The 24488-nt window shown below is 43.1% G+C and overlaps 1 protein-coding gene and 1 pseudogene across 3 annotated transcripts in view; both read left to right on the top strand.

Moving 5' to 3' along the window:
- Positions 1 to 24488, top strand: part of APOO (apolipoprotein O) — a 168454-nt gene that overhangs the window by 8903 nt on the left and 135063 nt on the right. The window lies entirely within an intron of this gene.
- On the top strand, positions 705 to 17373 carry LOC127484945 (small ribosomal subunit protein eS10 pseudogene; annotated as a pseudogene).

Genomic DNA, 24488 nt, shown 5'->3' with positions numbered 1-24488 from the left:
GGGCCCTAGGACTTGGGCCATCCTCCACTGCTTTCCCAGGCTACAGCAGAGAGCTGGATTGGAAGAGGAGCAACCAGGACTAGAACCAGCGCCCATATGGGATGCCGGTGCCGCAGGCGGAGGATTAACCCACTGTGCCACGGTGCTGGCCCCAAAAAATGATTATGTGTTTGTTTATTTGAAAGAGAGAGAAAGAGAGAGAATCATCCATCTGCTGGTTTATTCTCCAAATGGCTGCAATGGCCAGGCTTGGGCCAGGCCAAAGCCAGGAGTCAGGGACTCCATCTGGGTCTCTCACGTGGGTGCAGGGTCCCAAGCACTTGGGTCATCTTCTGCTTTCTCAGTCCATTAGTAGGTAGCTAGATCAGAAGTGGAGCTGCTGGGACTTGAACCAGTGCTCATGTGGGATGTCTCGGGTGGAGGCTTAACCTGCTGCACCATAATTTCCGTCCCTAAAATAACTTTTAAAAAATACATTGCAGAAGAATAAAAATGATTCTAGAAGGAATCTCTGAGACATAGGAAAGAACAGTGATCAGTATTCAACATTATACTAGAAATCCCAGCTGGTAAAATAAATCAAGAAAGTGAAATAAAGGAATGCAAACCAGAAAAGGAATAAAACCATTTCTATTGACAACCAGTCTATGTAGAAAAACCAATGATCTCTCTGGGACTCGAACCCAACAGCCGCAGTGGTGTTGATGCACGGGAATAATCGGGTTGCCATTTATGAGCTCCTCTTTAAGGAGGGGGTGATGGTAGCTAAAAAGGATGTCATGAAGGCCATGCAGTTGCTCAAGTCTCGAGGCTGCGTGGAGGAACAGTTTGCCTGGAGACACTTTTCCTGGCACCTTGGGCATCCAGAATCTCTGGGATTATCTCCACTCGCCCCCAGAGATCTTGCCTGCCACCCTGCACTGCAGCCGACCTGAGACCGGCAGACCTCAGTCCAAAGGCTGTAGGTGGAGTGGCCCGCAAGACTCAGGAGAAGGGAAGCCTACAGAGATACTTACAAAGTGCTGGGCCCCCTGGTGCCGACAAGAAAGCTGAGGCTGGGGCTGAGTCAGCAACTGAATTCCAGAGTAGAGGCGGATTTGGTCATGGATGTGGTCAGCCACCCCAGTTAAGTTGGAGGGGATTATTTTGTGTTAAATAAACTTGTAGCCAGAAAAACGTAAGAACAACAACAAAACCAACAACAAACCAATAGTCTACAAAAAAAAGGTAGCAGAATAAGTGGGTTTATTAAGAACACAGGCCAGTGTGCAAAAATAAATTGTATTTCTGTATACTAGCAATAAACAATTGGCAACTGAAAATTTTTTTTTAAAGATTTATTTATTCATTTGAGAGGCAGAGTTACAAAGAGAGAAGGAGAAACAGAGAAATCTTCCATCCGCTGGTTCATTCCCCAAATGGCTGCAACAACCAGGGCTGAGCCAGGCCAAGGGTACGAGCTAGGAGCTTCCTCTGGGGCTCCTACATGAAAGCAGGGGCCCATGGGCTTGGGCCATTTTCCACTGCTTTCTCAGGCACATTAGCAGGGACCTGGATCAGAAGTGGAGTAGCCAGGATTCAGACTGGTGCCCATGTGGGATGCTGGTGCTACAGGCCATGGCTTTAACCTGCTAAGCCACAGAGCCAGCCCTGGAAATTGAAATTTTCAAAGAATACCACTCACAATAGCAGCAGAAACACAGCAGCTTAGGCATAACTCTTAGAAAAATATGTTCGAAGTCAGCGTGCTAAAATATACAAAACATCAGTGAACAAAAATAAAAGATGATCAAAGAGCTGACATTTGGGACAGAAGTTAAGACACTGCTTAGGACATTCTAATCCCATATTGGAATCTCAGGATTTAAGTCTTAGCTCTGCATTCCAGGTTAATGCCAAAGCACACCCTGGGAAGGCAGCAGATACTGCTTCAAGCAACTGGATCCCTGCCACATGGGAGATCCAGAATGAGTTCATATTGGGGCTCCAACTGTTGTAAGCATCTGGGAAGTAAACCAGCAGACAGGAGATTTCTGTCTGTCTCTCTGCCTTTTAAATAAAATAAGCAAATAAATAAGATGACCTAAATCAATAATGGCATATTGTGCTACTAAATTGAAATACTCATTTTTTGAGCAAAGGTTGGTTTGTTTATTTGACAGAGAAAAACAGAGAGAAATATATTTTCCATATGCTGGCTCACTCCCCAAATCCCTGCAGCAGCCAGGCCTTTGAAGCGTGGCCTATCTGGGTCTCCCACGTGGATGGCAGGGACCCAAGCATTTAGGCCATCATCTGTTGTCTCTGGGGCACATCATTAGGGAATGGATCAGAAGCAGAGAGCAGGGACTCAAACCAGGCATTCCAAGATGAGATAATGGCATCCCCAGTGACAGCTTAACCCTCTGTGCCACAAAACTTGCACCACCCCCCCCCTTTTTCCTAAATTCATTGTTAAGAGATCTGTGCCAAGTAGCCTTTAAGATGGCCTCCAGTGATCTCTGCCTTCTGGTACTGATGCCCTTGTGTAATTCCACAGTGTGATATTGGCAAGAGGATAGACTCATAGATCCATGGAATAGAACAGAGTATCTAGCATTAGGCCTACACGTACAAGGTTAATTGATTTTTCACAAAAATGCAAAGTCAATTTGTAAAAAGATAATTTAAGATTTATTTGAAATTCAGAGTTACACAAAGAGAGAAGGAGAGAAAGAGAGGTCTTCCATCTGATGGATCACTCCCCAATTGCCTGCAATGGCTGGAGCTGAGCTGATCCAAAGCCAGGAGCCAAGAGCTTCTTCCAGGTCTCCCACGTAGAGTGCAGGGGCCCAAGGGCTTGGGCCATCTTCTACTGCCTTCCCAGGCCATAGCAGAGAGCTGGATCGGAAGTGGAGCAGCCAGGACTTGAACCGGCGTGCATATGGGATGCTGGCACTGCAGGCGGTGGCTTTACCTGCTACACCACAGCACCAGCTCCAAAAAGATACTTTCTAAAGAATGTTGCTGGAGCTACTGAACAAACAAAAGAAAAGTTCATCAAATGTTCCATATCATATATAAAAATAAACTAAAAATGGATCATGGACCTAAATACAAAGCCTAAAACAGTAAGACTGTTGGAAGAAAACAGAAGGAAATCTCTATGAATTGGGTTAGACAAAGACTTTTCATTTCTTTTTTCAAAACATTTTTTAGTGAGAGGTGACTGTTGTAGGGCAGCAGGGTAAGCCACCACTTAGACATCAGCATCCCATGACAAAGTGCTGATTTGACTCCAGGCCACTTTGCTTCCAATGCAGGTTCCTGCTAATGCATCCTCAGAAGCAGCAGATGATGGCTCAAATGCTTGTACCACTGCCACTCGTGGGAGACTTGGATGGAATTGCAGGATCCTGGTTTTGCCTGGCCCAGCCCTGGCTGTTGTGGCATTTGGGGAGTGAAGCAGAGAATGGAAGAGCTGTCTCTCTATCTCTCACTCTGTCTTTGAGAGAAAGAGAGAGCTCACCTATCTGCTGGTTTATGCCCCAAATACCTACAACAGCTGGGAGCTGGGCCTGGATCGTGCCAAAGCCAATAGCTGGGAACTTAATCTGAGTCTTCCACATGGGTAGCAGGAACTCAAGCACTTGGACCATCATCTGCTGCCTCCCAGGCATATTAGCAGGAAGTTGGATCAGAAGAGGAGCCAGGACTCAATTCCAGGCACTCCATTATAGGATGTGGGCATCCCAAGTGGTGGCTTACCTGCTGTGCCATAGTGCCTGTCCCGACTTTTCATTTCTTTTAAGATTTATTTATGGAAAGGCAGAGTTACAGAGAGGGAGAGGGAAAGGAAGAGGGAGAGGTAGCGGTAGTGGTAGTGAGAGAGAGAGGTCTTCCATCCACTGGTTAACTCCCCAAATGTCCATAAAGACCAGAGCTGGGCTGATCCGAAGCCAGGAGCCAAGAGCTTCTTCCAGGTCTCCCACGTGGGTGCAGGGGCCCAAGGACTTGGGCAATCTTATACTGCTTTCCCAGGCCATAGGAGAGAGCTAGATTGGAAGTGGAGCAGCCGGGAATCGAACTGGTACCCACACAGGATGCTGGCACTGCACATAGCAGCTTTACTCACTACACCACAGTGCCAGCCCCCAAGACTTTTTGTTTCTAACATTAAAAGGATAATCTAAAAAAAATTAGGTTGGATCCATCTAAGTAAAGAACTTCTTTTTGAAAGATGCTGGTAAGAAAAGGAAACAAGGCTGGTGCCGCGGCTCACTTGGCTAATCCTCTGCCTGCGGCACCAGCACCCCGGGTTCTAGTCCTGGTTGGGGCCCCGGTTCTGTCCCGGTTGCTCCTCTTCCAGTTGAGCTCTCTGCTGTGGCCTGGGAGTGCAGTGGAGGATGGCCCAAGTGCTTGGGCCCTGTACCCGCGTGGGAGACCATGAGGAAGCACCTGGCTCCTGGCTTTGGATAGGCTCAGTGCACCCGCTGTGGCGGCCATTTGAGGGGTGAACCAATGCAAAAGGAAGACCTTTCTCTCTGTCTCTCTCTCACTGTCTAACTCTGTCAAAAAAAAAAAAAAAAAAAAAAAAAGAAACAAAACAGACCAGATTGTGAAAAGAATATTTGTAAAATGCATATCTGATAAAGGAATTGTGAGTAGAATACGTACAGAACTCTCAAAATTTGTTAATAAGAGCACAAACAACCCAAATAAAAATACATAAAATATTTGAACACTTTACCAAAGAAAATACACAAATGGAAAGACAACATATGAAAAGATGCTTAACATCAGTAGTCATTAAAGAAATGCATATTAAACCATAGTGAGATATTATTTCATACCTATTAGGTTGGCTAAAGTGACAAAGATAGACAATATCAAGAGAAATGACAGTCTATGTTCAAAAAAGACTGTATGGGGCCAACACTGTGGCATAGTGCGTTAAAGCCCCTGCCTGGGGTGCCGGCGTCCCATGTTGGGCCAGTTCTAGTCCCAGCTACTCCTCTTCTTATCCAGCTCTCTGCTATGGCCTGGGAAATCAGTAGAAGATGGCCCAAGTCCTTGGGCCCCTGCACCAATGTGGGAGACCTGGAAGAAGTTCTAGGTTCCTGGCTACGAATCTGCCCAGCTCTGGCCGTTATGGCCATCTGGGTAGTGACCCAGCGGATGGAAGACCTTTCTCTCTGTCTCTGCCTCTCTCTGTAACTCTTTCAAATAATAAAAATAAATCTTAAAAAAAAAAGACTGTATATAAATGTTCAAGGTAGTTTTAGTACTCAAGACTGGAAACAACCCAAATGTCCATCAGCAGGTGAAGGGCTAAGCAAATTGAGATATATTGAAATGGAATACTATATTGCTTCTCGGCCTTTTGGCTAAGATCAAATGTGTGAAATGGAATACTACTCAGATGAAGTATTGATACATTTAACAATATAGACGAATCTCAAAATAATTATGGGGTGACTGAAAGAGCCAGATAAAGAAGCACATGCTATTTGAATCCACTTACATAGAACTCTAGAAAACACAAAGTAATTTATATTGATGGAAGGTAGATGAGTGCTGGCTTGGAGATGGGGCTTGGGAAAGGCAGAAGGAACAGACTAAAGGGGTGGAAAGCAAATGAAGGAGATGTGGAGGATATGTACACTCTCTTGTTTGTGACGGTGGCTGCATGAGTATATAAACCTTAAAACTTACTCAGGCATCCATCTTCTATATAAGCAATTTAGTGAGTGTCAATTATGCCTCAATAAATCAGTTAAATTAAAAAATTTAATGAAAAAATAATCACTGTATATTATGAACATTTTCCCCAGCCCAATTTTTCTTTCTTTTGCTCTTTTTTCAAAAACGAGCTCTCTATTTCACTGATCTTTTGTATTTTTTTAATTTTGTTTATTCTCTAATTTTAATTATTTCTCCCCTCATACTAGTTTTGGGCTTGCTTTGTTGTTGTTTTTCTGGGTCCTTGAGATGCATTGATAGCTCATTTGTTTGGTACCTTTCCAATTTCTTGATGTTGGCACCAATTGCTATAAACTTCCATCTTAACACTGCTTTAGCTATGTCCCATAAGTTTTTTTTAAGGTTTATTTATTTATTTGAGAGCCAGAGTTACAGACAAAGGGAGAGACATACAGAGAGATCTTCCATCCATTGGTTCACTCCACAAATGGTTACAACGGCTGGGGCTGGGCCTATCGAAAGCCAGGAACCAGGAGCTTCTTCTGGGTCTCCCACATGGCTTCAGGGGCCCAAGCATTTGGGCTATCTTCTACTGCTTTCCCAGGCCAATAACTGGGAGCTGGATTGGAAGAGGAGTAGCCAGGACTCAATCCAGTGCCTATGTGGGATGCCAGCACCAGAGGCAGTAGCTAAACGTATTATACTACAGTGCCAGCTCCATATATCAAATAAGTTTTGATATAGTGCATTGTTGTCTTTGTTTGTTCCCAGAAATTTTTTTGATTTCTTCTATGACACTGTTATTTTGGGGGCATGATGTTCAATCTGCCTGTGTTTGCATATGTTCTAGAGATTCTTGTGTTGTTAATTTCTAGCTTCATTCTGTTGGGGTCAGAAAAGATGCATGGTATGATTTATATATTTTTTGAATTTGCTGAGGCTTGCTTTATGGCCTAGCATATGGTCTATCCTAGAGAAAGTTCCATGCAGTGATGAAAATAATGTGTATTCTGCAATTGTGGGATGGAAAGTTCTATAGATATCAGGTCCATTTGGTCCATAGTGTAGATTAGTTCTGTTTCTTTGTTGATTTTCCTTCTAGTTGATCTGGCCATTGATAAAAGTGGGATGTCGAAGTCCCCCATTACTATTGTATTGGAGTCTATGTCTCACTTTAGATCCATTAGCATTTGTTTTAGTCAGGTGCACTAGCATAGGGTGCATATACATTTATTATAGAGACATTTTCTTGTTGAATTGATCTCAATAGTTACATTGTGCCCTTCTTCATCTGTTTAACAGTTTTTGTGTTAAAGTTTATTTTGTTGATATTAAGGTGGCTATACCTTCTTGTTCCTGCTTTCCATTAGGATGGAATATGTTTTTCATCCTTTCACTTTCAGTCTGTGTGTATCTTTTTTGGCAAGATGTGCTTCTTATAGGCAGCAAATAGATGGGTCCTGTTTTTTAATCCATTTGGCCAATCTCTGTCTTTTCATTGGAGAGTTTAGGCTATTTACATTCAAGGTGACTATTGATAAGTAATGACTTGGCCTTGTCATTTTCCTGTAAAAATTCCTATTGTTTGCTTTGGATTTCTTTTTTGCTTTTACTGGGAGATTTCCTGCCTTCACATTCTGTCATAGTGATGACTATCTTTCTGTATTTCTGTGTGCAGAACATCCTTAAGCATCATTTGTAAGGCTGGATGAGTGGTGACAAATTCTTTCCATTTCTGTTTGTTATGGAAGGTCTTTATTTCACCTTCATTCATGAATGAGAGCTTTGCAGGGTACAGTATTCTGGGTTGACAGTTTTTTCTTTTAAGACTTGGACTATAGCAGGGTGGCACTGTGGTGTGGTAGGTTAAGCCTCTGCCTGCAGTGCTGGCATCCTAGATGGTCCTTCCTGCTCCACTTCTGATCCAGCTCTCTGCTAATGGCCTGGGAAAGCAGTGGAAGATGGACCAAGTGCTTGGGCCCTTCTACCTGTGTGGGAGACCTGTAGCTGTTACTCATTTCAAAATAGGGGCTTCTTCCTGTAGATTTCTGGTGCACACAAGAGCCACTGCAGCGGCTACTGATTTCAAAATGGCACCTTCTCGTCCATTGCCGGGTGCGTGCACCCAAGGTGCTGCAGCCACTGCTGGTGTCAAGATGGTGCCTTGTCCCCTCCAGTTGCTTGGTGTGTGTGCAGGAGCCACTGCAGCTGCTACTGATGGCAGAATGGCACCCTCTCCCACACATTGCTGGGCACTGTTGTAGGGGAATGGGAAGAGAAATGTGGCCGTCTTTATTGCTGGGTCATGCGGGTACTCTGTCTCCCTTACGGCTCCAAGCTGGACTCAAAGACAGTGTAATCCGCCATGCTCTCCCTCCAGCTGTATCACCAGTGGCACAGCTACTGCAATCTGCTCGTACCTGACTCTCTAAAGCTGGCACTTCCTCTGGCTCTTGGCTGCGGGGGTCATGTGTTGTATGTCTGCTCGTCACTGCGCATCCGCACCTTCCATGCTGATCCACGGTGTCCCTCTTCCTTCTGTAGAATTTCCACTGCAGATGTTTCTCCAGCTCTCCCCTGGGAAGGCACTTCCTCCATTTTTTTGCTGCTGTTTTCCCCTAACCTAAAGCAGTATGTCCTTTCCCTATTCCGTCATCTTGGTATTCTGACCCTGGCCCAAATTTGTAGAAGATTATAACCGTAATCATGCTTGACTGGGCACCCACCATTGATCAGTTATCAGAAACAGACAGGGGCCCAAGGACTAAACTGGCTTTCTCCTCTTTGAAAACCATCTTTTGCCTTTTAACTAGCAGAATTAAACATCTTCAATCAATACGTTGCAATGTAGAATGCTTTTGTAAAGACAAGAAGGAAATAAATGAAAGATAACAAATATAAAGCTAAGGAACTTCTGTCGTACTGCTTTGTCCATTATCATTGTTAATCTCTCATTTCAATCTGAACAAAATTACTATCAATTATTAATTTCATTGGTGTGGAGCTACAAGTCTGGAAACAAACGATAGAAAAAATGAGGTTCTGTCAGAAAAGAAATGTGGCTCAGTAATTCAGGACCTGTCCTCCTGTTCTTCATGGTCAAAGGCAGACTTTTCAGCAGTGAGATCCCTTTCTGAAAAGATAACTGGAAGCAGTAATAATGCCATCTGAGAATGAATCAGGATGAGTCAGGCTCTATGGATGAGAACCACTGGCAAGAAATTAATCCAACAAAAGCAACAGTTAAATATATGTAAATTTTCATGAAATGATTATGACAACAAGAGCAATTTTGAAAAAAAGGTAAGATATATAATGAAAGCCCAGTTCACCAAAATACTGAGATAACTGCCATGGTGGGCATGGAGGTAGAAGTGGGTTATTTTTACTTCTGATAATTAATTTATTTGTTATTTATTTTTAAAAGATTAATTTCTTTTTTCACACGTGTGTGTGTGTGTGTGTTTTAAAGATTTATTTATTTATTTGAAAGTGAGTTACACAGAGAGAGGAGAGGCAGAGAGAGAGAGAGAGAGAGAGAGAGAGAAGAGAGGGGTCTTCCATCCACTGGTTCACTCCCCAATTGGCTGCAACGGCCGGAGCTGTGCTAGTTGAAGCTAGGATCCAGGAGCTTCTTCCAGATTTCCCACATGAGTGCAGGGGCCCAAGGACTTGGGCCATTCTCTACTGCTTTCCCAGGTCATAGCAGAGAGCTGGATTAGAAGAGGAGCAGCCGGGACTCGTACCAGTGCCCATATGGGATGCTGGCACTGCAGGTGGCAGCTTTACCAGTTACACCACAGCACCGGCCCCTACTTCTCATAATTCATTTAAGTAGCACATAGTTTCAAATATGGAATCAAAATTAGAAATTAAATTAAGAAAAGCATTAGTGATGTAAAAATAATATACAAATCTTACAATCTATTAGAGGAAAAATAGAGAACAATGAAAACTGGACCACCTTAGCAGAAGTCAAAAAAGGAAGAAGAAATGAAGAATCATTTACACATAGAAAGCAGAGAAGACAAAGTCATATATATATATAAGATTAAAAGGAAGTGGTCACAATATGTATAAGAAGTTAAATTTCTTCTTTAAAAGGCAAAAGACATTCGTGTTAAGCAAATAAAATACAGCTATATGCTATTTATGAAAGACATGCATGAATGACAAGCAAAAAATAAAATAAATTTAGGCAAAGCTATATCAAGAAAATTCCAGTGAAAGGCACTTTGCACAATGGTTCGGATGACACTTGGGACACTTGCATCTCATATTGGAGTTCCTGGTATGAATCCCAGCTCCTCTTCTGCCTCACCTTCCTGCTAATGCACACAACAGATGTAGGCTCCAGTACTGGGTTCCCTGCCATTCATGTGGAAGACCCAGATGGAGATCTAGGCTCTAGGTTTTGGCCTAGGCCAATCCTGGCCGTTCTGGGCATTTGGGGAGTGAATCAACAATGAAAGATAGATCTCTCTCTCTCTCTCTCTCTCTCTCTCTCCCTCCCCCTCTCCCCCTCTACCTTTCAACTACAAATGAAAATCATAAATAAACCTTTTAAACATGAAAATTCTGGCAAAAAGAAAGCAGTGTAGAAATTTTAATAACAGGCAAAGTAGAATTCAAAGGAGCAAACATTTGACAAGACAAAGATGGATATTTTGTAATTTTATAATGTATAATTCATGGGCCTTTATGTACCCTTAATCATAGCAAAATACAGATGGTGGAGCAGATAGAAACACAAAGGTTGAGCAGTAGAAAAAGCAGAAAATGTTCTGTCCTGTGAATGTTTCCATTCCAAAACACAGAACCAGCCCTTCTTTGTGCTTCAAGACTGCTCTAGTAAGGCTTTTTTATAGGATGGGTAATTTACATTTTGACAGAAATTTATTCACATCAAAGTGCTTACCATCCTAGGAGTTTATATTTTAAAATATATGATTTCTAATTGTGGGTTAAAGATTCTTTCTCTAATTAAAGAGCTTTTCTCACAGGGCAAAGATACAGCTTGTCCAGCAAGTACACCTGCTTTAGTCTTCTTAGGGTACCACGTGAGGCAAGATCAAATAGGATAGGAGAGTACACAGGCCAGGCCCATTTTCCTCTCCATTCCACTCTGGTTCCTTCGCAGCAATAATAATGAGGCCCTCTGATGTGTTAGAAAAACCTGGTAGAGGAGAAGTAACTGTTCTCATTCAGGCTGAAACTAGTTTTATTGCCTCCAAGCACCTGCTATTGTCATCTGGAAAATGACAACAGCCAAAAATCCAAAAATAGTACCTACTATGCCCTGTCCCTCTCCTGTTAGGATCTCATAAAGTCAGGATTTTAAAAAATTTACTTTGGGGCTGGCGCCGTGGCTCACTAGGCTAATCCTCCGCCTGCGGCACCGGCACTCCAGGTGATAGTCCCGGTCGGGGCGCCGGATTCTGTTCCAGTTGCCCCTCTTCCAGGCCATCTCTCTGCTGTGGCCCGGGAAGGCAGTGGAGGATGGCCCAAGTGCTTGGGCCCTGCACCCCATGGGAGACCAGGAGAAGCACCTGGCTCCTGCCTTTGGATCAGCGCGGTGCGCCGGCTGCAGCGCGCTGGCTGCTGCGGCCATTGGAGGGTGAACCAACGGCAAAGGAAGACCTTTCTCTCTCTCTCTCTCTCTCTCTCTCTCTCACTGTCCTCTCTGCCTGTCAAAAAAAAATTTACTTTGAAATAACTATGGACTTACAGGAAGTTGCAAAAAATAGTCCAAAATGTCCTATGTACCCTTCTCTGGCTTCCTCCACAGTTGATTCCTTGTGTAGCTGTAATATAATAGCAAAACCAAGAGAATGACATTGGTAAATTACTATTATGTATACTACAGACATTTAGTCTTCAGTGTTTCTAACTTGTATTCAGTTCTGTGTTTCTGTATGTGAGTGTACAATTTTATGGGATTTTATCGCACGTGTAGACTGCTGTACCAGCCACCTCACCCAAGCTATAGAGTTGTTCCGACACCACCAAGGAAGTCCTTCACACTCTTTCTCTGTATTTGTACCCAGTCCTCATCCTCTTCCTCACAGCCTTGTTGCCTAGCAACTACTAATTTGCTCTCTACCTCTATAGTTTTGTTATTTCAAGCATATTATATAGATGGAATCATACGGTATATAACCTTTTGAGATTGACTTTTTTGTCTTAAAAATAGTGCCCTTGAGTTCCATACAGGTTTTTGCAAGTATAAACAGTTTATTTCTTTTTACTGCTAAATAGCTTATTTCTCATTGTTTGGATGTACCAGAGTTTGTTCAACCGTTCCCTCACTGAAGGTCATTTAGGTTGTTTGTGGTATCTTGCTATTATGAATAGAGCTGCTATAAATATAGTGTACATAGTTTTTCTGGACATAAGTTTTCATTTCTCCAGGATAAATGTCCACCAGTGAGATTATTCAGTTGTATCCTTAGTGCATGCTTAGTTTAGCAAGAAATTGCTATTTTTCGGAGTGGCTGTGTGGTTTTCCATTCCTAGCAGCAATGTGTGAGTAATAGATCCAGTGTCTCCTCATGCTCACTAACATGTGGTATTATTACTAATTTTAATTTTAACTATTCTGATAGGTGAATGATGATAATTCATGGTGCTTTTAATTTGCCGAATAATAATGGCTATCTTTAAAATGTTTTTATTTTTCTGGAAGAGAGAGAGAGAGAAATCTGCTGGTTGACTCCCTAAATGCCCACAGTAGCCAGGGGGGAGCCATACCAAAACCAGGAGCCAGAAACTCAGTCTGGATCTCTCACATGGGAAGCAGGGACCCTTGAGTCATCACCTGCTGCCTCCCAGGGTGCACATTAGCGGGAAGCTGGAATGGAGAGTGGAGTCAGGACTCCAACCGAAGTGCTCTGATATAGGATGCAGACAACTCAAGCAACAGCTTAACCCACTGCACCAAACATCTTTTTATGTACTTGTTTACTGTCTGTGTATTTTCTTTCCTTTGAAATATCTATTGTACATTTTCTAACTGGGTCTTTATATTTTTGCTGCTGAGTTTTGACAGTTCTTTAAACATTCAAAATATAAATCCTTTGTTAGACATATGCTTTGCAAATATTTTCTCCCAGCATGTAGCTTGTGTTTTTATTTTCATAACAGGGTATTTCACGTTGCAAAAGTTAATTTTTTATGAAGTCTAATTAATTATATTTAATGGACTATACTTTCTGCATCATGTCTAAGTGCTCTGCCTTGAGGCCAGCATTATGGCTCAGTGGGCTGAGCCACCGCTTGCAATACAGGCGCCCATAAGAGAGTGCTCGTTCAGGTCCTGACTGCTGGAAGTAGCAGTAGGAGTAGCTGGCAGAAGATGGCCCAAGTGCTGGGGCCTCTGCCATTGACATGGGAGACCTGGATGGAGTTCCAAGCTCCTGGCTTTGGCCTGGCCCAGCCTTGGCTGTTGTGGCCAAATGGGGGAGTGAAATAGTGGATGAAAGATTTCTCTCTCTTTGTCTATCTCTGTCATTCTGACTTTCAAATAAATCAATCTGGGAAAAAAAAGAACTCTGCCTACTCTAGTTCCTGATCATTTACTATTATGTTTTTGTCTAAACGTCCTATAATATTTTACATTGAAATCTATGATCTACTTTAAACTAATTTTTGTACATAGTTCAAGTGAATTTTTTGGTGTCTTCTGTTGGGGGGGTTGCCTCTGGTTATCTAGTCAGTCAAGCACCATTTGTTGAAAGCATTGTTTATTCTTCACCCATCTAATTTCTTTCGCACTTTTGTTAAAATCTATTTAGCGGCCGGCGCCGTGGCTCACTAGGCTAATCCTCTGCCTGCGGCGCCTGCACCCCGGGTTCTAGTCCCGGTCGGGGTGCTGGATTCTGTCCCGGTTGCTCCTCTTCCAGTCCAGCTCTCTGCTGTGGCCCGGGAGTGCAGTGGAGGATGGCCCAAGTGCTTGGGCCCTGCACCCGCATGGGAGACCAGGAGGAAGCACCTGGCTCCTGGCTTTGGATCGGTGCGCGCTGGCCGTGGCGGCCATGTGGGGGGTGAACCAACAGAAGGAAGACCTTTCTCTCTGTCTCTCTGTCTCTCTCACTGTCCACTCTGCCTGTCAAAAAAAATCTATCTAGCATATTTGTATCCATTTCTGTGTTCTGTTCCATTAATAAATATGTCTCTACCAATGCCACATTGTCTTGGGTACTGCAGCTGTATAGTATGCTGACATTAGATAGAGGGATTATTCCCATTTTGTTTCTGTTTTTCAAAATTGTCTTAGCTATTCTGGTTCCTTGCATTTCCATATAATTTCTGGAATAATCTTGTCTATATGTACAAAAAAGTCTTGCTGAGATTTTGATAGGAATTGGATTAAACTTACACATCAACTTGGGGGAGAATTGACATCTTACTATACTGAGTCTGCCAATTCATGAACACAGCACGTCTCTCCAACTAGTTGAATCTTCTTTGATTTCTTTCATCAGCATTTAAAATGTGCCAGGGAGCCAGCTTTGTGCGTAGAAGGTGAAGCTGCTACCTGTGACACCAGTGTTCTACATGGGCGCTGGTTTGTGTTCCTGCTGTTCCACTTTTTCTCCATCTCCCTGCTGATGGCCTGGGAAAAGTGGTAGAAGAGGGCCTGAGTGTGTGAACCTCTGGCTCCTGGCTCCTGGCTTCGGCCTGGCCGTTGTGGCCATCTGGGGGGTGAACCAATGGATGGAAGATTCTCTCTCTCTCTCTCTCCCTCCTTCTCTCCCTCTCTCCCTCCCTCTCTCTCTCTCTGTAGCTCTTTCAAATAGATAAATAATTCTTAAAAATTTTTTTAGAGGCCAGCACTGTGGTGTAGTAGGCTAAACCTCTGTCTGCAGCACCAACATCCCATGTGAATGCTGGTTCATGTCCCGGCTGCTCCTCTCCTGATCCAGCTCTCTGCTATGGCCTGGGAAAGCAGTAGAGGATGGCCCAAGTGCTTGGACACCTGTGCCCCCATGGGAGACCCAGAGGAAGCTCCTGGATCCTGACTTTGGATTGGCCCAGCTCTGGCTGTTGTGGCCACTTGGGGAGTGAACTAGCAGATGGAAGACCTTTTTCTCTGTTTGTAATTCTACCTCTCAAATAAATAAATAAAAATCTTAAAAATTTTTTTTCGGTATCTATATCCTGTGTATGTTTATTATTTGTTAGATTTATAACTACACATCTGTTATTTTTAACAGCTATTTTATTTATTTTTTCTGATACTTTATCTTTTTCCGTGTTAATGCACTATTTTAAAATAAACCTTTATTTTTACATATTTATTTATTTGAAAGGCAGAGTTACAGAGAGGCAGAGGCAGAGGCAGAGAGAGAGATCTTCTATCCACTGGTTCACTCCCCAAATGGCCACAGTGGCCAAATGGCTACAGTGGCCAGAGCTGGGTGATTCAAGCCAGGAGCCTGGAGCTGCTTCCGGGTCTCCCATGTGGGTGCAAGGACTCAAGGACTTGGGCCATCTTCTTTGCTTTCCCAGGCCATAGCAGAGAGCTGGATCGATAGTGGAACAACCAGAACTCAAATCGGTACCCATATGGGATGCCCGCCCTACAGACAGCAGATTTACCCACTACGCCACAGTGCTGGCCCCAGCTATAGGTTTTTGATTTAAGTAGATGTGATTTGTCAGGTTGAGGCACTTCCTCTTTGTTTCTAATTTGCTGAGAGTACATATCATGAATGGGTATTAGGTTTTGTCAAATGCTTTTTTCTGTATCAACTGTATTATCATGTGATTGTTCTACTTTCACCTGTTGATATGGTTGAGTACGTTTACTTTTTAAATACTGAGCTGTTATATCCTGGAATAAACCCCAATTGATCATGGTATATAATTCTTTTTATATATTGCTGAATTTTATTTTGCTAATTTTTTGAGAAATTTTAAGTTCATGACTGATATTGTTTTTTCGTTTTCTTTTTTGCACTGTTTTTGTCTGGTTTTAGAATTAAGGTAATGTTCCCATAAAATGAATTGGGAAATATTCTCTCCTGTTCAGCTTTCTGGAACAGTTTCTATAGAGCAGGTGCCAAAATGCATAGAATTTTAAAGCTGAAAGATACCCTAGAAATCACCAGTGCTGACTGGAACCTCGATTTGACTATAGGCCCAAGAAACCTCATTTTTTCTCTCCAGGTAGCTAAAATGAATTGTGGATTTCCATACATTGGGGGATTAGCAAAAAGATAAAACGATTATTCTTGACACACAGTACAAAGAAGACAGTATGTTCAGAAGTAGCTGAAAAGCCATTTCCTAACAAAGTTGACATTTGTTCTCTTCATGGCACTCTAAAGCCAGGAAATAACAAATGACTTCAAGTATTGAGGAAAGAATGAAGCAAAGCAGTAAGGGTTGGTGAGTCTTAAGCTAGTCCTTGAGGCAAAGATTGTTTACTTAGAAATGTAAAAACGAAACAAAACCAATACAGAGAATACCTCCGATCCATCTCCATCGCTTCTCAGCCTTTTGGCTGAGATCATGTGCAGAGAATACTCCATTGAAAGGTGGAGACGCTACTGGGCAATTCAGACAAGGCAGGTCAGGTGAACAGTGAAGGGTTCATGACTGAGTTCATTACTTCTGTGGGTACCTGGACTGGTGCTGGGAAATGCTGAGGACTAGTACAAAACACACACATACCCCAGTGAATCCACCAAGGGCACAAGGAGCTGAGACGTTTATACACCAACTTCTCTCAGGCACTGAGTGAGAGCTACCTCTGAGGGGCGTTAGGCCCAGGCACTTCGGGCTTGCTTATATAAGCGCCAGTGGCAGCACAATTCCCTGAAGGACGCCCAGGACTGCTAAGTCAGAAGCCAAGCTGTGTGCCCTGAAGTGGGAGGGGCGAGAGGCCCTGGGTGCACCTGGGTGGCCCACCTACAGTATGTGCCACGGCAGGGTAGGGGAATTACATTTGGACACAGAGAAATTATCTTCCAGATAAAGATTTATATGATTATAAAAGAAAAAACAAATATCATGATTCGTTTAAAAATTACTCGAACTATAGAAATATAGTTTCTAGGGTGACATTGTAAACTTTTTGTCAAAAATAGTATTCCTTTGACGTTGTGTCTTCAGAAATAATCTGTGAAGGCTAAAACAGACTGACAAGGGTCAGCCATTACACAGAACATTTTTATCCACTTTAAATTAATGTGAACTTAAATATCATCATCCAATCCTATTTACCTTATCACATTACAAGAATTACATTAACTTATTTTTGCTAAAGAAGAAAGTACCCTGAATGAGAAAAAAAGTAATGGATTGCATGCTGAGAATAACCTATGGATTAATATTTAAAATTTCTCAAGAGATGATGTCATGATAACACTCCCTGGGACAAACAGTACAATGGCATTAGTCATACATTTCCGGAAATGCTGATCCAACATCTTTTAACACTAGAGACCTTTTATTTATAGAAATCTGTAATAATTATTGACCCAAAGTATGCTTAGACTGTATTTGATTATTCCTTAAGATTTCATGATGGAATGGTATAATTTTTGGTATTTATTTTTAACTCTGACTCATAATGATCATATCTTGATATTTTCCTTTTTAGAAGTTTCTGATATCCCTGCAAATGATGGAGAACTCTGTAGAACACAGTTTGACAGTTTAACTGAATGCCAAAGATTGTCGTAATTTAATATTACCAGGGAGAAATGAATATTCACTTTTCCAAAAATACAGAAGGAAATGATTTACTCTTAGAAAACTTTAAAAAAAAGATACACATGAATATTTTAAACTTAATGTCATTTCTATGAATCATAGCTGAATATAATACTGTAAATTTATAGACTAGAGCTGAAATGTTTGGATTTTGGATGAGCTTCATTTTTTTCACATCTTCTTGGCCCACAAATGTGAACATCTCACCTTAATTCCAAGCAAAGATTTCATCATAGTAGAGATGATGTTACTAAAACTCCATTAATTTTATAAACATAGTAAATACATTCACTAATACATTATATGCAAATAAGCCACAAAATAATCTTGTCACACTTAAAATGTTTGTCCAAATTATAAAATTTAGCTGGGGCTGGCGCTGTGGCATAGCAGGTAAAGCCTCTGCCTGCAGCGCCGGCATCCCATATGGGCGCTGGTTTCAGTCCCGGCTGCTCCACTTCTGATCCAGCTCTCTGCTGTGGCCTGGGGAAGCAGTGGAGGATGGCCAAAGTCCTTGGGCCCCTGCATCCACGTGGGAGACCTGGAGAAAGCTCCTGGCTCCTGGCTTCAGATCGGCGCAGCTCTGGCTGTTGCGGCCAACTGGGGAGTGAACCAGCAGATAGAAGACCTCTCTCTCTGTGTAAATCTGCCTTTCCAATAAATAAATAAATCTTTATTTTTTAATTTAAGTTACAGAGAGGTAGAGGCAGAGGCATAAAGAGAGAGAGAGAGAGAGAGAGAGAGAGAGAGAGAGGTGTTCCATCCGCTGGTTCACTCCCCAATTGGCTGCAATGGCCGAAACTGCGCTGATCCAAAGCCAGGAGCTTCTTGGGGTCTCCCATGCGGGTGCATGGGCTCAAGGACTTGGGCCATCTTCTACTGCTTTCCCAGGCCATAGCAGAGAGTTGGATCCGATGTGGAGCAGCAGGGACTCAAACTGGCACCCGTATGGGATGCCAGCACTGCAGACGGTGGCTTTATCCACTACATCACAGTGCTAGCCCCATAAATCTTTAAAAAAAAAAAAAAACAGAAATTTAACCATGTTCATGAAAAGGAAGTCTTTTTTTTAAAGAAAGATTTATTTATTTATGAAAGGCAGAGTTACAGAGACAGAAAGAGAGAGATCTTTCATCTGCTGATTCACTCCCTAGATGGCCACAAAAGCAATTGGGCTGGGCCAGACTAAAGCCAGGAGCTTCTTCTTGGGTCTCCCACATGGGTGCAGGGGCCCAAATGATTGGGCCATCTTCTGCTGCTGTCCCAGGTACCTTAACAGGGCGCTGGACTGGAAGTGGAGCAGCTGGGTTTTGAACCAGCACCCATATAGGATTTCTGCACTGCAGGTGGCAGCTTAGCCCAGTACACCACAGCACTGGCACCTAGTTAATGATTTCTTTAAAAAAATATTTATTTATTTATTTATTTATTTATTTATTTGAAAGAGAGGCAGAGGCAGAGAGAGAGAGAGAGAGGTCTTCCATCCACTGGTTCACTCCTCAGATGGCTACAATGGCTGGAGCTTGGCCAATCAGAAGCCAGGAGCCTCCTCTGGGTCTCTCATGTGGGTGCGGAGCCCCAAGGACTCGGGCCATTCTCTACTGCCTTCCCGGGCCATAGCAGAGAGCTGGATTGGAAGTGGAGCAGCTGGGACTCAAACCAGCGCCCACATGGGATGCCAGCAGTGGCTTTACCCCCTGCGCCACAGTGCTGACCCCTAATTATTTCTTTAGGAAAACACTGCTGTACTATTTCTATGCTATTATTAGGTGTCCCTTTGTAGGTTAATATTACATATTTCACACATAAGACCTAACATTTTTTTGGAGAAGTCTCTTGAGTTGGCAAGCAAGCTAATGTCTGTCACTGCAGAAGATTCTTTTGGGGTGGGCATTGTGGCACTGCAGAGTGCCACATTTAGGAGTGCTGGTTCAAGTCACAGCTACTCTGTTTCTGATAATTCTTTTTACTGATTCACCTGGGAGGCATCATATGATGGCTCAAGTGCTTCATAACCTGCTACCTACATGGGAGACCCGAATGAAGTTCCTGATTTCTGGCTTCGGCCTGACCCAGCCCTGGCTATTGCAGCCACTTGGGGAATAAATCAGCAAATGGGAATCTCTTTCTCACATCACCTTTCAAATAAACAAATATATTTTTTTTTTGGTAAAAGAAGATTCTGTCAAGTTGCCTGAAATGACGAAAGTCCTTAAAAACAACTTCATATTTTTATCCTGTAAGAAATGCTGGCTTTGTGCACAGTAGATTAAGCTGCTACCTATGCTGCTGGCATCCCATATGGGCACCTGTTTGAGTCCTGACTGCTCCGCCTCTGGTCCAGCTCCCTGCTAATGTGCCTGGGAAAGCAGTGGAAGATGGCTTAAATACTTGGGCCTCTGTAACCCATGTAGGAGACCCAATGAAGATCCTGGCTCCTTGCTTTGGCTTGCCCCAGCCCCAGCCATTGCAGTCATCTGGGGAGTGAACCAGCCAATGGAAGATCGATCTCTCTCCCTGTCCCCACAATTGCACTGCTGCCTTTCAAATAAATAAATAAATCTCAAAGACATATTAACCTACACTTACTGAATTAATATTTGTGTTGTCTTTGTTTTCAATAACTAAGAATGAGTGTCTACATACAACTACCAATTTACAAGAAATTCAGAGAATAAAGGAACATGTTAACTATACTGTAGGAATTCAATTGGCTAAATTCAGGTCATTACAGGATGAATGATTACATTTCATCAGCAAATGGTAAGGGAAAATAAAGAACTGGATAGAGAACCTATGGATTAAAAAAAGGTAAAAGTGATAAAAAATGGCAGCATTGAACCACAGTGGTTTAGGTTTTTGTTTTTTTGACAGGCAGAGTTAGACAGTGAGAGAAAGACAGAGAGAAAGGTCTTCCTTCTGTTGGTTCACCCCCCAAAATGGCCGTGACAGCCGGTGTGCTGCGCCAATCCGAAGCCAGGAGCCAGGTGCTTCCTCTGGTCTCCCATGCGGGTGCAGGGGCCCAAGCACTTGGGCCATCCTCCACTGCCTTCCTGGGCCACAGCAGAGAGCTGGACTGGAAGAGGAGTAACCGGGACAGAATCCGGCACCCCGACTGGAACTAGAACCCGGGGTACCGGTGCCGCAGGTGGAGGATTAACCAAGTGAGCCATGGCGCCAGCCTAAAACCACAGCGTTAATGCATGCTTATGTGCTGAAACTCTGAAATAATGAGGTGAATATTATAAAAGCCCAGCATGTGGTTACTCTTAGGAGAGCGGGGGGTAGAGGGTTTCTAAGGTGCTCAGTCCTGGCTCTCTGTTCTGATGCGGATGGTAGTTACGAAGGTATGTTGCCTTAGGATAATGCATTAAAGTGTACATTTGCTGTATATGGTTTTCTACAGCTTTGTTATATGCAAGTACTTCAAGAGTTCATGGAAAATGGAATAAAAAGATAAGTTTAATTTGGTGTAAAATATTAAAATCCATGCATAGTTTTTTCATAATCTACATTTTCATCAGCTTTCAGAAGATGCCTCATATTAATGAATTTCAAAGATTTTTTTGTACCCAAACTTACTGATTCCATTTCAATGAAATTTTTGAAGTACCCCTATACTTAACAATGAAAAGGTTTAAGAAATATACACACACATACACACATACACACACACACATTTTCCAAGCTATCTATGTGGTATCACAATGCATTTGGGAATAGATGTCCAGTAGCACCCTATGTATAGCATTTCCACTATACAGACACAATAGGTATACACATACCATCAAAATGAGATCATAGTAAAATGTAGTAAAATACTTAGAAGTGATGAGTTTTGAGTAGCTATACCTGTGCTTTTTATTTTTAAAATGGATCATATCTGTGGTTTTAATGTAGTTTACTTGTAAGATTATATTATTTCATTGTTAATAACTGGCTGTACCTAATATGCAGCTCACAAAATTCCTGACAGCTTAACAACCAGCTTGAGCAAGCCCATCACGAATTGCTCCAGCACACTTCTGTCTGCATCCTAGCCGTTCCTCTGCTTCTTCCATTTTGAAAAAAAAATAGTTTTCAAAATCAAGTGCATACTTGTGCAGAGTTTAAAAGACCAAATAGCTCTACAATGATTGTTATGAAAACCACCAGACCGTGTTCCTCTTTCCTCCATTTTCTGATCCTCAGAGGCAACCATTTCAAGTATTTTAATGGATTTTTTGGGCATTTTCCTCTGCATCTCTGGATTAGATGATGCTTAGTTTTTCAGTTTTGTACATTGCTATAGACTGACTATTTGTGTCCGCTTCCTCCTCAATTCATATGTTAAAATGCTAACCCCCAGTGTGATGGTATTAGGAGGTGGGACCTTGGGAGATGATTAGGCCATGGGGGTGGAGCGTTCAAGAATGGGATAAAGCCCTTATAAAAGGGACCCCAGAGAGCTCACTTGCTGCCTTCTGCCATGGGAGGACACATTGAAAAGCCAGCCTGTGAACCAGGAAGCAGTGCTCACCAGACAGTGACCCTGCCTGTTCCTTGATCTTGGCCGTCCCAGCCTATTGAACTGTGAGGACTTGAGTTCTGTTGTCCGGAGGCCACCCGTGTCCTGTCCTTGCAGCCCTAATGGATGACGGCAGACAGCACCTACTGACTTCCCATCACGGGCGATAAGGCTTTTATTCCCTACCCATCCCCATAACTACATGCATACACGCAACAGGACTTCACAAAATTTGTGGAAAATGAATTAAAAGGTAACAACCACTTTCCACAAGCTTTCTGAAACCCTCTCATATTTCCCATTCCTCCAGGTCTCCCATGCAGTTATATTTTAAGTTTGATTAGATCAGTAAATAGAAATGTTATTTACTGGCTGGCGCCGCGGCTCACTAGGCTAATCCTCCACCTTGCGGCGCCAGCACACCGGGTTCTAGTCCCGGTCGGGGCGCCGGATCCTGTCCCGGTTGCCCCTCTTCCAGGCCAGCTCTCTGCTGTGGCCAGGGAGTGCAGTGGAGGATGGCCCAAGTACTTGGGCCCTGCACCCCATGGGAGACCAGGATAAGTACCTGGCTCCTGCCATCGGATCGGCGCGATGCGCCGGCCGCATTGCACTGGCCGGGGCGGCCATTGGAGGGTGAACCAACGGCAAAGGAAGACCTTTCTCTCTGTCTCTCTCTCTCACTGTCCACTCTGCCTGTCAAAAAATTAAAAAAAAAAAAGAAATGTTATTTACTGCTTAAATATGCAGTATACTATGATTATGCTTTGTTTCCTTTGACACTTTATTCTTCCTATTCTAAAAAATGTATTTGGTACGTATCTTCAGGCTTCGTTTCAGTTGAGTAAATATTCTTTCATAGACAAACACATTAGGTTTATGATTTCATCTTCCCAAGAAATGTCTTGAGGAGCCATCTGACCTGCTTCAGTCTGGATTTGTTTCTGCAGATCTGCACTATGGCTGCACATTGGGATTTCCCCATCATCTTAGAAATTTCCGCTAGCTTTCTTGCGTTTTATCCTTAGGCTGCAACCTATGTTCATGTTCTTGATCTGTTTATACTCTTGCATTGGTGAAGCAATATCTTCCAGCTTTTTTTTTTAAGGTTTACTTATTTCCTTTATTTATTTCAAGGCAGAATGAGAGACAGAGAGAGGGACTGAAGCCAGGATCCAAGAACTGCATCCAGATCCCCCACATGGATGGATGGCAGGGACTCAAGTACTTGGGCCATCATTTGCTGCCTCCAAGGGGCATTAGCTGGAAGCTGTATCAGAAACAGAGTAGCTGGTGGCTGGTGTTGTGTCATAGCAGGTTAAGCTGCTGCCTCTGACACCAGCGTCCCTTGTGAGCACCAATTCGAGTCCTGGCTGCTCCACTTCCCATCCAGCTCCCTGCTAATGCACCTGGAAAAGCAGCAGAGGATGGCCAAAGTCCTTGGGCCTCTGCACCCATGTGGGAGACCCAGAGGAGGCTCCTGGCTCCTGGCTTTAGCCTTGCCTGTCCCTGGCTATTGTGGTCATTTGGGAAGTGAACCAGCATTTGGAAGATCTCTCTCTCTCTCTCTCTCTCTCTCTCTCTCTCTCTCTCTCCTTTCAAATAAATAAGTGAATCTAAAGAAAGAAAAAGAAACAGAGTAGCTTGGACTCAAACTGGTACCCAGACAGGGGATGTGGGCATCCCAAGTGGCAGCTTAACCTGCTATACCACCACATGTGCCCTGACTCCAGAGTTTCTTCAGAAACTAGTCCTGGCTGCTGCTCTTCTGATCCAGCTCTCTGCTGTGGCCTGGGAAAGCAGTAGAAGATGGCCCAAGTCCTTGGGCCCCTGCACTTCTGTGGGAGACCTGGGAGAAGCTCCTGGCTTTGGATCAGCACAGCTCCTGCTATTGTGGCCATCTGGGGAGTGAACCAGCGGATGGAAGACCTCTCTCTCTCTCTCTGCCTCTCCTTCTCTCTTTGTGTAACTCTGACTTTCAAATAAATAAATAAATCTTTAAAAAAGAAATGTATATGGCAAGTAAAATTTCTGTAATCTTGCGTGTCTGAAAACATCCTTATACTACCCTCACACCTGATCAAGAGTTTGGCTGATTTTGGAATTCTAGATAGGACATTCCTTCCTCAGAATTCTAGCCTTCAGTGTTGCAGTTGGGAAGTCTAATCTCGGTCCTCCATTGGGAAATCAATTTCTCCCCTCTCAAAACTTATGATACTACCTCTTTCTTCAGTACTCATATTCTAAAATATTACAGGTAAGTTACAGTGAGTTAAACTTCCACTTGGGACAGCCACGTATTATATTGAAGTCTTAGTACCTCTGCTTCTAATCCAGCCTCCTGCTAATACATCCTGGAAGGCAGCAGAAGATGGCTCAAATGCTTGGGCCCCTGCCATCCACACAGAAGACTAGGATGGGGTTCCTAGTTCCTGGTTTCAGTCTGGCTCAGCTCTGGATGTTGTGGGCATTTGAATAGTGACTTGTGGATGGAAGATCTCTTTGTTTCCTTCTCTGTGTCACTATGCCTTTGAAATAAATAAATAAAATAAAAATTTTAAAAAGATTTATTTATTTATTT

This window comes from Oryctolagus cuniculus, chromosome X (genome assembly GCF_051225735.1).
Source record: "Oryctolagus cuniculus isolate XC-2025 breed Fujian yellow rabbit chromosome X, ASM5122573v1, whole genome shotgun sequence".
NCBI lineage: Eukaryota > Metazoa > Chordata > Mammalia > Lagomorpha > Leporidae > Oryctolagus > Oryctolagus cuniculus.
Note: the sequence above shows the minus strand (reverse complement) of the source record. Positions and strands in the feature narration are given on the sequence as shown.